Source organism: Notamacropus eugenii, chromosome 4, assembly GCF_028372415.1.
Source record: "Notamacropus eugenii isolate mMacEug1 chromosome 4, mMacEug1.pri_v2, whole genome shotgun sequence".
Classification (NCBI taxonomy): Eukaryota; Metazoa; Chordata; class Mammalia; order Diprotodontia; family Macropodidae; genus Notamacropus; species Notamacropus eugenii.
This window is the reverse complement of record NC_092875.1, coordinates 355,853,967-355,871,088: the sequence shown is the minus strand read 5'-3', so window position 1 is coordinate 355,871,088 and position 17,122 is coordinate 355,853,967. Positions and strand designations below refer to the sequence as shown.

The 17,122-nt window shown below is 34.4% G+C and overlaps 1 long non-coding RNA gene across 1 annotated transcript in view; it reads left to right on the top strand.

The window, feature by feature from the left end:
• The window catches only part of LOC140498510 (uncharacterized), a 39,222-nt gene that overhangs the window by 12,310 nt on the left and 9,790 nt on the right, over positions 1 to 17,122 (top strand). The window contains exon 2 of the long non-coding RNA XR_011965119.1: positions 8,551 to 8,610. This is a non-coding gene — a long non-coding RNA (uncharacterized lncRNA). The remainder of the gene's footprint in view (positions 1 to 8,550; positions 8,611 to 17,122) is intronic.

Genomic DNA, 17,122 nt, shown 5'->3' with positions numbered 1-17,122 from the left:
TATGACCTCTCCTTTTTTAGGGGGGATTTTTACACATTTCACATGTCTTGTTTCTGACCAGCTCCAGATTTCTTTCAGAAGTGTTTTTATATCAGATATCTCTAGTAATATGGAATTACCTTCAATTCAATAAACATTTATTAAGTGCCTTCTAAGTACCAGGTACTTTGTCAGACCCTGAGGACACAAACTAACAATAAAGATAGTGGCTGCCCTCAAGCAATTTGGTTGGGGGGAAATGAGAAAAAATATTTCCTGATAAGGAAGTACAAGATAATTTAAGGTAGGAGAAAACACTGACAATTTGGAGAATTAGAAAAGACTTCACTTTGCTTTAGGAAGGTTCTTTTGGCAGCTGTGTAGAGGATACATTTGAGAAGGTAAAGGGCCTGGAAGCTGAGAGCCTACTTAAGAGGTTGTACTAGAGCTGAAGTGAGTCTGAACCAGGATAGTGACCACAAGTGAATAGAAGGGTATAGAAATCTGATATAATGAATGAATGTGGAGGTGGGGTTTAGGGAGGGAGTTGAAAAGCTTTATGTGAGCCTAGTTTTCAAAGCTGAGTGATTGGAAGAATAGTGGTAATTTTATTAGAAATGAGAAAGTGTGTCTTTGTGAATAGCTGGGGAATTTCAGAGTTAAATTCACAGTAGGTCAAGTTCCTAGGAGAACATATTCATCTCTTCTTATATATATGTAGTCTCTACTTCTAGAGGGACAAGAAGGGAAAAACATGGAATCCTTCATAGGATCTTAAAGGGAGGCAAATGCCCTTTGTGGATGCTTTCAGAGTAATTTCTGTCGTAGATCTTTAGATTCTATAGCTTGGAATCTTTCTGATCTCTGATTATGCCCTATAGATTTTTCAAGTTGTCTCAGACTTAGATTAGAAGCTATGCTTTTTCATGTTTGAATTGTGACTGCCCCAGGCTTTTAGACCTGGAGTTATCAAACCAAGATTGATGAATATTTTTAATATATATTTTGTTAAGTGAATTCCAATATAATCTGTAACTCTCTGTATTTTATTTCATGCATTTAAAGATATTTTTCTGACATTTTTCCCAAGGTTTCATCAGATTACCAAGGAGTGTACAGAATAAAAAGGTAGATAATGCCTTTTCTAGACCATTACCTTTAGTATTAATCTCACACAACCTAAATTCATAACCTGAAGACAGCGTAAACATCAAGTAACTGACTCAGATACAACAAGGTATAGCTAAAAGAATTGCAAACTAATGAAAAGTCATTGGGACTGAAAGTCTTTGGGACTGGAGGTAGTAATCCTGTATTCTCAGCTATCTAAAGCTGACAGATTTCTGAGGTCAGAATTTCTAAGTTTTAATGGCCCATGTTGATAGGGTATCTGAATTAATATTTTGGAATTAATATGGTGAGTCCTCAAGAACTAGAAGATTGCTTGAAGAGCAAACCTTCCCAAGTCAAAAACTGAGCTGATCGAAGCTCCTATGCTGATCAGTAATGAGACTGATCACATAAAAAGTCCCTTTGCTTCCAGCCTACGCTGGATAAGGAGATAATCTTTCAATGAAACAATCATTTATACAAGTCATTTCCTGAAACACAAAAGGAAAAAAGAAAAAAAAAAAATGAGTGAAACTATACAACCAATCAATCAATTCTGACAGTATTTTTTAATATAAATCATGTACCCATCTTTCCCTACCCTTGTTTAGAAGGGAGGAAGGTACACTTTCTCACATCTTCTTTGAGATAAACTTTTGTTTTTACAATGATGCAATATTTAGATTTTTGATTATTTATTCCATTTTTATTGTTTCAGTTATTTTGTATTTTCTTTTTCTAATTCTGCAGCCTTTGAATCAATTGATATATGCCTTCCTCGTGTTCCTACATTATCATCACATTCATCATTGTTTCAGGCAGTAATGTCTCATTACATTAATGTAGGACAATTAAATTATCCATTTTCCAGTTGATTGGCATGGGCTTTGTTTCTATTTCTTTGCTATTAGAAAAAAAGTACTCCTATTTTGGTATACTGTGTATAAGCTTTTTCTAGCATTGATTTCCTCAAGACATATGCCTAGGATTTCTGGGTCAAATGATTTTGTTTTACACACATACACACACACACACACACACACACACACACACATACTCACACAAACAGCTTTCCAAAATCTGGACCAATCCATAGCTCCATCAACAATGCACTAGCATGGTTTTAGCTACTCCAACATTACTTATTCCTAACTTTCTTGTCTTATCTTTGATGCTTGCCTGGATGTGAGTTGAAACTTCTGCATTGTTTTGATTTGTATTCCACTTATTATAAATGATTCAGTGTAATCTTTTATGTAGTTGTAAATAGTTCGCAATCCTTTTGAGAATGGTTTGGTCTTATCTTTGGACCATTTATCCACTGGGCATGACTCTCTCATATCTTTGTTTCAGCTCACTATAGATTTTGGAAATCAGACCCTTAACAGAATGTTTCATGCAAAGATACTCCCCTCCCCCATCAACATTTTCTCTTTTTATTCTAGTTGCCTTGATTTCTTATTCTGGTTCTAAAAATCTGACATAAAATCAAAACTATTGATTGAGATAAACTATTGAGTTTATATTTTGTAATTTCATCTTTTGTTTGATTGAGAACAGTCATCTGTGGAAGATTCCTAATCTGGTTCTCTTATATTTTTTAATCATGTAAAAATCAAACCCTAATGATAATTTTATGTTTTTGCTTTTTTTTAAGAGTTTATTACCTTGATATGAACCTGGACAGAAAGATAGAATTATAGAATACTAGAATAAAAAAGCATCTTCTAAATAAGTTATCCCAACCCTATTATTTTACAGATAAAATCTTAGGGCTCAGAGAAGTAAAATTTTAAATAGTGTTTCTCATGATAAGAGCTATTCAATTGTATTTTTTCTCTTTTAGCTTAGGAACTCAATTGAACAAGACCATGATATCTAAATATATAAAAAATTTTAGATAACATAGGTTATAATCAAAGTAAATATATTTGTTCATTTCTTTTCAGCACAAAAATTTCTTTTCATGTTATTAAAAAGAGCGTGAATAAAAAAAGAAACTCTTCTTTTGGATCATTGGAGCTGTTTGTAAAAAGATAAATGTTCCCATATGTCTTATCTGATTATGGTTTTTATCTATTTGGAATACTGTTATGAATCAAAATGAAATATAGTTAAAAGAGAAATTTCATTTCATGTCATGAAATCTAGTACATGGGATGAGAGGTTGAGCTAAATGACCTCTAAGGTCCCTTCTAACTCTAAGATTTTATGATTTTAAGAGTTTTTGTTGGAAAAAATTTGCAGCTGTTTTCTTTTGTTATATCCATTAAAATTTTTTTGGGGGGGCATAACCTCAATTACTGTGACGTTTCTTTTACCCTATTTTTACTGATTTTTTACCTCAGTATCTATAGTTACTGCATTATAGCTTTTCCACTCAAGTTCACAAATGCTCCAGGTTCCACACTTAAAACAGAGCAACCTCTTACTTCTCTTAAGAGAAAGAATTCATCTGACAGGAATTCCTATATTCAACATCTTCTATACCTCAAAGCTTTTCAGGGAGGCCCTTTGCTCCTGCTTCCCTTCTGTCCTTATCTACACGTTGCTCTTATTAATTACCATACGCAAACACTTCATTCTCGTCCCTACTACCTCCTCTAGCACTTTATTTTCACGTAGGTATAGTGAACTATAATTGTGTTCAAATGCTTGAAAGGCTGCCATGTAGAAGAAGGATTTTTCTTGTTCCTGATTCCAGAGGGGCAGAAGCCTGCAGGATCAGTATACTGGAATTATAAAAGGAAATTTAGGCTCACTGTGAGGCAAAACTACCCAACAATAAAGCCATGGCTGCTCCAAAAAGTATTGGGCTGTCTTTCATTGGAGGCCTTCAATTAGAGAATGAATGCTCATTTCTTTGATGAGGAGAATTTTTGGTGGGGAAGGGCCATGAACTGGAACAAATGGAGATTGAAATACTTTTATTTTAAAATTATTAAATTGTATATTCTCCAATTATTTGTTTTATTTTATCTCTCAACTCCCCCTTCCATAGTGAAATAAAAGAACAAAACCCTTCTAAAAATATTCCTTATGAAACAAAACAAATTATCATCTTGACTATTGCCAGAAATATGCTTCATTTTACATATTACATAGTCTATCACCTCTGTAAGGAAGACATCATTCTTCATTCTTCATCAGTTCTTTGGAATTCTGATTGGGTAATGTGTTGATGAGAGTTATTAAGTTTTACAAATTTGTTTTCTTTATAAGTGGTTGGTATTTTGTAAATTGTTCTCATTCTGCTCACTTTGCATTAATTCATATAAATCTAGCCAGGTTTCTCTGAAATTTTCCCTTTAGTCATTTCTTACAGAACTCTAGTATTCCCTTACATTTATATAATGCCATAATTGGAAATAAAGAATATAAAAAAATAATACTTTCTTGATTTTTTTTAGACTACATCTCTCTATCTCACTAAGGCTAAAAGCACCATAGCTATTCATATTCCCAACACCATTCCTCATTGTCCCAGCATCCACAACCCACTCTGTTTCAAACATAAACCTTTCTACCTCTCCTTAGATAAAGTAGTGGCTCCATACTTCTGGAGTCTTACCATATCAGTGCCAGAGTTCATGCAGATACCCCATGAGTTTTTAGCTATTGTAGTTCAGAACCCCCAAACTTACATAATCAACTTGACTCAAATCTCCCCACTAACAGCAATTATAAGTATGTGCCACCATATGCAATCTTTTGGACACTTTTGCTGGATGAGATATTAAAAAATCAAGAAAAACTCAGAATCCTAAAACATAGATATAGCTGATGCCTATAAGCTATAAATGTTAAAAAATAATTACCAACCTAATAATTAATAAAAAAGTATTTGATTTATTTTAAATTTCAATCTACTGTTCAGTTATTCTTGGTGAGACTGGTTAGTGAGTAGATAACCAGATAAGGCCTTTTTTTCATATATCCCTCAATTAGTATCACCACATAGCTGTGTATTGCTACATTTAGGAATATATTCCATAACAGTAAATGAAGTTTTTCATAAATTGTGCATTTTGATTACACCTTGATTAGGAAGCAAGTTGATTAGCAATCCATATTAATTTGAACATTTACATACTAAAGAGAAAGTGACACAGAATTTGGACCTATCCAACCTTCAGTGTTTCCAATCTCTTGCCTATTAACATAGTAATTAACTTTAATGACTTTGTTTTCCTCTGTGTAATCAGACAGGAACCTTTAGATGAGAAATGCATAAATTATTCTAATTCCTATGAGAAAAAAGGGATCCAAGACTTCAAGTAAATATTCTCTCTAATATTTTACTCATCTTTATATTATATTGATTCCTTCTGTAACTGGACATTTTGTTGAACGTCAGCCCTGCTTGTAAGCAATCAATTCTCTCATTTTTGGCTGAGACCCATCACTGAAACTGGAATTCTTCAGATGATAAGCTGTATTGCACAGGGTTCTATAATATACTCCTACACAGCTCAACCTCTTAGACACTGTAGTTGCCTTCAAAAATCAATAAAGTTTCATCTCTTATAGAAAGACCATCCTTATCCTGTAGCTGCAAGTGTTCTCCCTCCATACAACTTGGGATATATTCTGTATTTATTTTTCTGGGTATATGTTCTTTTCTCCAATATACTTTAAGACCTTTTTAGGCAAGACCTATTTTATCCATCCATCCATCCATCCATCCATCCATCCATCCATCCTTCCATCCATTCATTTATCCATCCATCCATTCATCCGTTTATCTATCTATTTATTTACTCAATTTTATTTTATCTATGTTTGTCTGTTTATTTTTGTCTTTCTAGCTCCAGAACCTAACATAGTGCTTGGCAGAGACTAGGAACTAATAAGTGAATAGATGAAGGGGGTCAAAGTAAATTATGCTTTTGGTTGTGGTCATATGACACCATTCCTGTCTGTTGCTCTTGCTTCCCAATAGCTATATTTATAGAAAAACAAATATTTATTGTATTTCTGTTACATCTAAGACATTGAGTGAGCACTAAATGATATGAAAGTGCATAAATCATGTCTGTAGTCTTGAAAGGAGTCATGATCTAGGTGAGTAGGTGGACTATACACACTAAACCAATGCAGCTTAGTATATGCTAAGTATAAAATGTACAGACAATAAAAGCTAAAGTCACTCAGAGGAAGAAGCAATCAGTGGACTTTGAGATGGGTAAATGATCCTTCAAGGAGAAGATCAAACTTGAACTGAAGCCATTAAGCTGTGAGTTCCTTGGCAACTGAGACTGTCTTTCACCTTAGTATGGACCTCTGTGAGGCAATTAATAAATGTTTATGAGCTAACCCACTGAAGCCTTGAAGGAAGAGTGGGCCTAAGACTAACAAGTGTGAGGAGAAAGAGAATTCTAGGCAATGGTAAATGGCACAAACATGGTCCTTAATGTGGGGAAGGACAAGTGCATGTAAGGTAGGGGTTGTTAAAATGAGAATCCAGAAAAGGGTTCCATGGATAGATTTCAGGGGAAACCTGAACTTACATGGGGAAAATATAATGTCCTTAGCTGTACTAACATTAACTGAAATTTAACATTTCCTTCAATGAAACTAAATATGTGTATACACATACCAACATATGTATGTGTGTGTGTGTGTGTGTGTGTGTGTGTATACACACATATACACAGGTATATTTATTCTTGCAAATTTTAGCTCTTAGCACAGTACCTGGCACGTAATACATGCTTACCTATATGCTGGCTTGAAAAGAATCCAAAAGGTTTGTGAAAGACCATGACTTCCAGATTTTGACTTTATTCTGTAGATAACAGGAAAACATTAAAGATTTTTTGATGCAGAAAGTGATATGTACAGAGAAGTATTTAAAAAATTAATTTACTAGCTGTGTGAAGGATTAGTAGGAAGGAAAAGACACTGGAGAAAGAAGAGTAATTTAGACTCTCCTAATTATCTAAGCATAAGGATAACAGCCTGATAAAGAGTGTAGTAGTGGGAATGGAAAAGAAATGATCCTTACAAAAGAGATATTAGGAAGAATGAATAAGGATTAATTTGCATGTCTCTAATTTAGTGATTTGCATAATCTCTAATTATTTATTACCTTTCATTTTTTCATATGGCTGTTGATCACTTTCCTTTCTTCCCTAAGGAAGAAACTGCCTTTTTATATTTTGTGACTACTTATCAGTTGAGAAGTAACACTTATTCGTACAAATTTGAATTATGTCCTTATATGTATTGGAAATAAAACTTTTAGAGAGCAAGTTGTTGGATATATTTCTCACTTAACTATTTTCTTTCTAATTTAACTGAATTGGTATTATTTGTGCAAAATCTGTCTAATATAATAAAAATATCCATTTTATTTTCCGTAATCTTCCTTCTCTGTTGTTGGTTCATAAACTCTTCCCTATCCATAGATATACAAGAGAATTTCTTCCTTGTTTTCCTAACATGTTTGTGATGTGACATTTTTTATATTTAAGACATGGATACATTTGGAGCTGTTTTTGATATGGGGAACTTGTTTTGGTATGAAGGATTTCTCTTCTAGACTGCTTTCCAGTTTGCCTAGAAGTTTCTGTTGTTTTTTTTTTTTTATCAGTTTGGGAAAGATGACAAAAAGGGAAAAATAACAATTGACACAATATGGTTGGGACTGAGGATTTATCCAGATGTTCTGGAAAGTAATTTTGAATTATACTAAAAAATTCAGCTTTGACCCAGTGATACTACTACTATGTCAAATTCCCAAAGAAATCAAAGTGAGTGGAAAAGGACCTAGACATGCAAATATATATATATATACACACACATACATATATATATATTATATGTAGCAAAACTTTTTATGATAGCAAGGAATTGAGAAGTAGAGAAGTGCTCAATGATTGGGGAATGGCTTGGACAAATTATGGAAAATGATGGTATTAAAAATGACAAAAGAGCTGTTTTCAGGGAAACTTGGAAGACTTGTTTGAATTAATGCAATGTGAAGTGAACAGAATCAGGAGCAGTTTATACAATAGCAATAATGTAAAAAATAAATAACTTTGAAATTCTTTAGAACTCTGATCAATGAGATGGTCAACTACAATTCCAGAGGAATTATGGTGAATCATGTTAGCCACTTCTTGTTAAAGTGATATTGGAGTCAAGATGTAGGATATGACCAATGTGGTAATTATTTTTGCATGAATATACCAGTTTTTACAGGAATTTGTTTTTCTTTTTGCATCTTATTTTTCCATTGATAAATATTAGTTTTTCTCTCTCATACACTGCTAATTCTGGGATTGGCAAAATATGGCCTGCAGGTTATACATGGACCAATCTGTGTTTTTGTAGGGCCCACAAACTAAAAGTAGGTATCATTTTCTGATATTTGGAGTAGTTCATATAATCATAAAATGGGATGATGGATTTAGATGTGGAAAAGATATTACAGATCATTTATTCTTACCCCTTCAGGTTATGGATGAGGTAACTGAAGTCCTGAGAGAATAAATGACCTGTGCAGCATCGTAAGCAGTAAGTAGAAAAGGTGGGACTTGAACTCAGGTCTTTTGTTTCTAATCCACTGTTCTTTCCACTGACACTGATTATGTTGCCCCTCTTTTGGCTCTAAAATTCTGTGATTCACAAAATAGCTTCACTGAGAAGCAGTTAAGTACACATGCCTATAAAGATGTAATGCTAGATGATACATACAGGAAATTAAATACATACAACCTCTGTCATCAATGAGGAAAAAACATTCATATTAATTTGTTCTATAGATCTTATTAAATCCAGGGAGCAAATTGAAAAGAAACCATTTCATTTTTTTCTGAATTATATCTTTCTCAATTATTGATCTGCAAGCAGAGGATTTCAGACTTATGGGAAACACTCCAGGCATTTTGAAGTATGATTTCTGAGACATAAATATGCTACAGGAAGAAAAAATATATCAGGCAATTTTTTGATTGTCAGAATTCATGATAATAATCAGTAGAGAGGTGCTTTTTCAAAGTATAAAAAAATTAAAAGTATGGAATCATTGCTACTATCTTTACGTAACTGTGGAATCACTACCGCTTTCATCTTTGTATTTGCTTGTGTTTCTTGTGAATGGAGCTGTTATCTGAATCATTTGGTAATGAAAAATGTCATTGAGACACTTAAGTAGAACAGTAGATAAGAGTGTTCATCTTGGAGTAAAGAAGATCTGAGCTCAAGTCTGGACTCAAGTACTTGTGATGCCTCCCAGGGTTATTGTGAGGGTCAAATGAGATAATATTCAAATAGGACTTAGTGTAGTGCCTGACACATAATAGGCTCTTAATAAATATTTGTTTTATTTCTTCCTTCCTTCAAGTCATCACAGAATAGCCCTGACAAAAGCTTTTCTTCAATGTAATCCATTTTTCTAATGTCTTGTTTGATTTGAAAGAAACAATGATCGTGGGATTAATTGTTCTTCCTTTGCTTGTTAAAGAATTTTCACTTTGAGTCAATAATTCTCATTTGTGTGTGTATGAGACATAGAAAAAGGAGAGGAGAGGAGAAGACAGAAGAGGGAAAGAGAGAGAAAGAGAGGCAGAGATAGAGAGAGAAAGCAATTACAAGTGGGATAGTGGAATTGCTTAACTGTTTTATCTAGATTTAATTCTTATGGATATGAAAAATCACTGAAGATGCTGTTTTTATTAAAAATACATTCAACCTCAGAAGTGGCCATAGAGAATCAGAACATGAGGTCAAACTTCTATGATCACACAGTTAAAAATTCTCAGAATAAGTTTAAAATGGCAGATTGAGAGGCTGGTACGCACTAACACTTTGAGAATACATTTTGTAAATTGAATAAGTTTTTAAAAAGTATAACAAATAGAATTATTTCAGGCTTCTTCATGAAACAAAAGGAATTTATGTAGAATTTAAGTTCAGATTAATGTTATGAGCTTTAAAACATAACTATTCTTGTCCACACCTAAGTGGGTTCTTAAATAATTTGTTAAATTGCATTAAAATTTCTACAAAATTCCACAACTTCCCAAAGATAACCAAATTTGTTTGTGTAGCATTATGTCTCTTTGTCTCAATCTCTCTGTCTTTTTGTCTGCTTTTTTCTATTCCCTCCCTCTCTTTCTAATCCTTCATTGTCTAGCACAGTGCCTTGTATGTAGTAGACACAGTAAATGTTAAAAGGTTACATTTACCCATATTTCGTCATGGAGTTGTGTGTTTCTGTCCTTCGGAATTAAAGACTAGAGATAAGGCAGTGTAGACCAAGAGTCTAAAGGACACCTTCTACCAACATTTAAAGTGATAATCACTAAAATATTTGTTTTTACTTCATACTTCTCAAAGGATGTTCATCTAATTTATTGAATTTTTTTTTGCAAAATTTATCTCTAAGTTTTGAGAGTCAGACCTAGCAAACCAATTTTTCAGTAAATCTTGGCATCCTGAACCTTGGTCTAGTTTTTATGATTTGTGCTGAAGGTTAATAATTATGGTTTATTTTCATTACAGCCAACATTCACAAACCAAGATTTACAAAGCAGACAAATTAGGCTGCAACTCTTTTTAAAGAAATTCATTGTAAGGTTTTTTTTCTTTTTGTTTTTTTTTTAATAAACAACTCCTGCACTGTATTTTAAAATTTGCCTGATTTACTTGCAATCAACTGTATGTGAACACAACCACAAATGAAAGGAAAGTATATGATCTTCATGAAAAGAAAGCAATGACAATCTAAAACTCTAGAAATTTCTGGGCCATCTAAAGTATACTCTTGCCCCTTCTGATGAATGCTTCTTTTCTATCTTTACTAGAATTTAACTAATCAGCATCTACTGGCTAGGTTTCAAACTGACAAACATTTTCCTGTGTTATGCTATTCTGAGTTATTCAATTCATTTGAGTAAATCATAGGCTCATCAATTTCAAGTTAGAATGGCCCTAAGAAGTCATCAGCTCCAATCTCTCATTTGGAAGATGAAGCAGTTGAGGCTCAGAGAGTTTAAGTGACTTGACCAGGGTTTTAAAAGGATGCAGATCTCACTCCATGTTGTCTTCACTAAATATAACAGAAAGGAACACTTAATATATTAAAATCACTGTAAGGTTTCTTTTAGGAAGTATGTCAAGAGTTGCTAAGCCTTGTATAATCCTGCCTGTGACTTCATAATACCTGAATTGTTTCTTTCTGGCTGCTTGCAATATTTTCTCCTTGACGTGGGAACTCAGGATAATATTCCTCGAAGTTTTCACTTTGGGATGTCTTTCAGGAGGTGATTAGTGGATTCTTTCAATTTCTATTTTATCCTCTAGTTCTAGAATATAACAGCAGGCTTCCTCAACAATTTCTTGAAAGATAAAAAAAAAAATACTACTTGAAATAATAAACAACTTTGGCAAAGTTGTAGGTTACAAAATAAACCCACACAAAACATCTGCATTTCTATATATTACTAACAAAGGCTAACAGCCAGAAATAAAAAGAGAAATCCCCTTTAAAGCTAGGGTGGACACTATAAAATATTTGGGAGTTTACCTGCCAAAACAAATCCCAGGACTATATGGACACAATTACAACACTTTTCACACAAATAAAGTCAGATCTAAGTAAGTAGAAAAACATCAGCTGCTCATGGGTAGACTGAGCCAATAAAAATAACAATTTTACCTAAATTAATTTACATATTTAGTGCCATAACAATCAAATTATAAGATATTTTCTAGAGCTGGAAAACATAATATCAACATTCATCTGGAAGAACAAAAGGTCCAGAATAGCAAGAAAACTAATGAAATGCTAGGGAAGGTGGTTTAGCTCTACAAGATCTCAAATTATATTATAAAGCAGCAATTATCAAAACCACTTGGTACTGGCTAGACGATGAATATAGCACAGCTACTGTTTGATAAACCCAAGGACCCCAGCTTCTGGGATAAGAACTCACTGTTCAACAAAAATTGCTGGGAAAACTGGATAACAGTGTGATGGAAAGTAGGCATAGACCAATGTCTGACACCATACACAAGAATAAAGTCCAAAGGGATACATGATCTGGGTATAAAGAGTGACACTATACACAAATTAGTGGAGCAAGGAATAGTGTATTTATCAGATTTATGTAGAAGGGAAGAATTTTTGACTAAAGAAGAAATAGAAAGCATTATGAAGTGCAAAATAGAGAATTTTGATTACATCAAACTGAAAAGTTTTTGCACAATCAAATCCAATGCAAGCAAGATTAGGAGGGAAGCAGAAAACTGGAAAGAATTTTTGCATCTAGTGTCTGTGATAAAGGCCTCATTTCTAAAATATATAGAGAAATGAATCAAATGTACAAGAATACAAGTCATTCCCTAGTTGATAAATGGTCAAAAGGATATGAACAGACAGTTTTCAGAGTAAGAAAATTAAAGATAAATATATTCATATGAAAAAATTCTCTAAATCACTATTGATTAGAGAAATGTAAATTAAAAAAAAACTCTGAGATACCACATCACATCTATCAGATTGGATAACATGACAGAAAAGGAAGATGATAAATGCTGGAGAAGATGTGGGAGAGTTGCAACACTAATTCTTTGTTAATGGAGCTGTGAACTGATCCAACCATTCTGGAGAGCAATTTGGAACTATGCCCAAAGGACTACATAAAGGTCCATACCCTTTGACCCAGCAATAGTACTTCTAGGACTGTATCCCCAAGAGATCATAAAAATGGGAAAGGGTCCCACATGTACAAAAATATTTATAGCAGCACTCTTTGTGGTGGACAAAATCTGGAAATCAAGGGGATATCCATCAACTGGGGAATGGTCAATAAATTATGGTATATGAATGTAATGGAATACTATTGTGCTATAAAATATGATGAACAGGAAGACTTCAGAAAGGTCTGGACAGACTTATATGATTTGATGCTGAGCAAAAGGAGGAGAACCAGGAGAACTTTGTACACAGCAACAACCACAGTGTGTGATGATTTTTTCTGGTAGACTTAGAACTTCATTGCAATTCAAGGAATTAAAAAATATCCAGTGGTCTCTTAAGGCAAAATGCCTTCCACATCCAGAGAAAAAAACATGGAATTCAATTGAAGATTGTAGTAGATCACTTTCTTTTGTATTACCTTTTGGTTTGTTATATGATTTCTCCCATTCATTTTAATTCTTCTATACAGTATGACTATGGTGAAAATGTATTTAATAGAAATGTATGTGTAGAACCTATATAAAACTGTATGCTGTCTCAGGGAGGGAGGGGGGAGGTGGGAGGAGAGGAAGAGGGAGGGAAAGAAGAAATCTAGGTTGTATGGTAGTGATTGTGGAACACTGAAAACAAATAAAAAATAAATTAAAAAATAATTTCTTGAAAAATGATGTCTATGCTTTTTTTTTTTTTTTATCATGGCTTTCAAGTAGTTCAATAGTTCTCAAACTATCTCTTTTTGATATCCTTTCCAGGTCAGTCTTTTTTAGTAAGATATTTCACATTTTGTTCTATTTTTGTTCATTGTTGATGTCTCCCACTTGTCCAACTCTAATTTTTAAAGAATTATTTTCTTCAGTGAGCCTTCATACCTCATTTTCTATTTGCTCAGTTCTGCATTTTTATGAGTTTTTTCTCTTTAGTGAACTTTTTTATATCTTTAACCATTTGGCCAATTTTGCTTGTTAAGGAATTGTCCTCATTTGATTTTGTACCTCTTTTACCATTTGAACTATTCTGTTTTTTACGGTGTTATTTTCTTCAATATTTTGTGCATCTTTTACTAAGCTGTTAAGTCTATTTTTCATGATTTTATTTTAGCATTTGAAATGTCCCGGGCTTTCTTCACTAATTTAAATCTCCCGGGCTCCCTACACTAACTTTCCCTCCCTGGGCTTCGCTTGGAATCTTACCTCAAGATCTACGTCTTTGTCAGTCCTCAGGCGTCCCTGGTCCCTCCCGTGGGGGAGGGGAATAACTAGACAGAACACCCGAGTTGGCAGCAGTCCACTCTTTAATTGTTCATTCACTTCCCCCGGGGATCCCCTCAATGCTCCAGTATATCTTTAGGCACCCGAGCTCCTCCCATGTTCCTCCCCGTAGGCGGAGCCTACCCTGTTACTGAGTTGGTCCCAGTACCTCATAGCTTGCTAGACCAGCTAGCATGCCACGTAGGCAGGTTAACACCTCCAAGTGTCTCTACTTTCCATACAGGAGGCCACGGTCCAGAGCTGGGCCCTAACAATCATTGTCATTTCTTTTCCCAGTTTTTCCTTTATCTCTCTTATTTGATTTTAAAAATGTTTTTGAGCTCTTCCAGGAATCCTTTTTCAGGACTGAGAACAACTCATATTTTTTTCTGAGGCTTTTGACATAGCAAGTTTTGACTTTATTTTCTTCTTCTGAGTTTGCATTTTGATCATCCCTGTCTTCATAATAGTTTCCTATATTAGGCTCTCTTTTTGTTGCTTGTTTAATTTTCCAGCCCATTTCTTGACTTTTGACTTTATATTAAAGTTGAACTCTTAGGGCAGAGGGGGGACTCTCAAGCTTGAGGCTTTTTGTGTAGCTATTTTCAGAGATAGTTCTGGGGGTTTGTAAGCTTTCAGTTGTGTTGATTCCTCTCCTGGTCTGTGAGTACCCTGGAACTGTGATCAAGGTCCCTGCTCTTCTGTAGCTACAAGCTTTGGTGGGCTGGAGCTTCTCCTTATCCTCTGATTGCCATCCAGGACCATGACCCAGGAATGCAACCTGGGTCCAAGTGTGGGTAATGAAAGACAGTCCTGAATCTAGCGCTTGCAAAGGAATCCTTGTAATCTTTTGATCAGTTGTCTGACTCCCTTACTGCTTGTGGACTGAGAACTCCAGAAAACACTACTGTCCCCATTGACTTGGTTATTGCCAAGGCCTACAGGTGTTTTACTAAGGCCTGTGAGTGCTCATCTCTGAGGAATGCTCCACTCTCACTCCAGTGTGATCTTTCCTACTGACTTTGCAAGATTTCTTGGACTGGAAAAAATTTTCACCCTGTCCTTTTATGGCCTCCACTGCTCCAGAATTTGTTTTGAGTTGTTTGGAGGGGAATTTTAAAGAGCTCAGGAGAATCTCTGCCTTTTCTCTGTCATCTTTGCTCTGCCTCCAGAGAGATACTATTCATAAAAATAGTCTCTTACTAGAAATGTAGAGGTAACCAATTCTCTAATAGGCAGCGTGACATATTGGATAGAGTGGTACCTTCTGAGTTAGGAAGATTTGTGTTTAAGACTGGATTCTGTTGTGGCACTGAGAAAGACATTTAACCTCATAGTGTCCTAAGTAGAAATCTAAGACTATCATATGTAGATCAGGTGCTGCCTGGCATTGTAAGAGGGGTTTCCTCACTAGGATTTCCTTATGTTTATGGAGTCATATAGATCCTGCCACAACAAGATACTTCCATAGAATTTGTTACATAGTCAATACTCATGTATGACAGAAGGCTGGATATGTATGAACTATCAGTTCATCAAAGAGGTATTTCATTATTTACAAAGCAGTTTGCTCACCAAACAATACTTGAAAGAAGTAGTAGAATTATTATCTTCATTTTATACTGAAAAAAACTAAGACTCAGAAGTAAAATTACTTTTCTAGTCACATTATGCTTTTTGTTGACTAATAAGATATTTTAGTCTAAAACAAACATCTTCCTCTATTAAGACATTTATGTGCTGAATATAAGGTAAATTAAATGGCAGAGTAGAATTCTAGAGCATCCTGTAATAACAATATTATCATATTTTTATTCATCAAAGTGCTCTCATTTTAAAAAATAATTATAACGAATGTTGGTAATTATAAAATAGAGCAGTTGATATCCAATGACTTCAAAGTAAATATCTCTGCCACCAAGGTGAGTCATATACAAAAAAAGAAAACTACACAGATGCTTACTTTGTTCCAGATTTCCCAGACCTATTTAGCCAACAGAATCTGTGTGGACAAAGTAATTCCCTACACTCCCACCCACCATCCAAATACCTCCCAGATAAAAACATGCATAAACCAGTGGCAAATGTGTTTTATAGACAGATTTGGTGACTTGAAGAGGAAGTGTGAAAGTTTTCTCTCTTTTTTACTTTTTGCTTTGTAAAGAAAACATCCAGCAGATGCTTAAGTTTTTGTAAATCTTCTAGAATTGCATGGACAACTGAGATTCTGACATACTAGTGGTTATAACCCCTGATGCAGTGATAAAATGGGAATAAGTTCCAATGACAAATACTGAGGCTTAATTTGTACTGACAAGGTTTGACATGGAGGATGTCTCAAGAATACCAAGGCTTAATATTATGTAAAAGGAACATTAAAATCTGCTCTCCCAAATCTAAAAAGGGACAGCGAGTGATAAGATGTGATAAAATGTGGTCCAAATGTTCATTTTGGTGAAAATATTACATTATGACTGAGTTGGAAGGGACCTAAAGGGTCATCCAGTTCAACCAAGATCTTTAAAAGCATCCCCTCTTTAAAATCCTTGATAGTCATTGAACTTCTACTTGAAGATTTCCAGTAGGAAGAATTACCTTACAAGGCAGCTGATACTGTTTTAAAATGGCTTTAATGGTTAAGAAGATGATCTTATAGTAAGTCAAAATTGCTTTTCTGCAACTTCCACCCATTTCTTTTAGTTCTTCTATCTGGGGATGAGAAAAATAAATCAAATACTCATTGAAATAATAGCCTTTCAAGTACTTGAAGAGATCCATCATAACCCTCTCACCAAGTTTTCACTTTTCCAGGTTAAATATCCCTAATTATTTCAACCAATATTCACCACCATGGTTGGCCTCCTCTCCATGCTTCACAGTAGAACTATCAATTGCATTCTTGTAATGTGCCACCTAGAACCAAACACAGTAATTCAGATATGATCCAACCAGGTCAGAGTTCAGGAAAACTATAATTTTCTTTGTTCAGCACAGAGTAGGTGCAACTCAGTTTCTCATATTAGCTTTTTGAACTGCCATCAATGACAATAAACCATCTTTTTCTAAGTACTTGCTG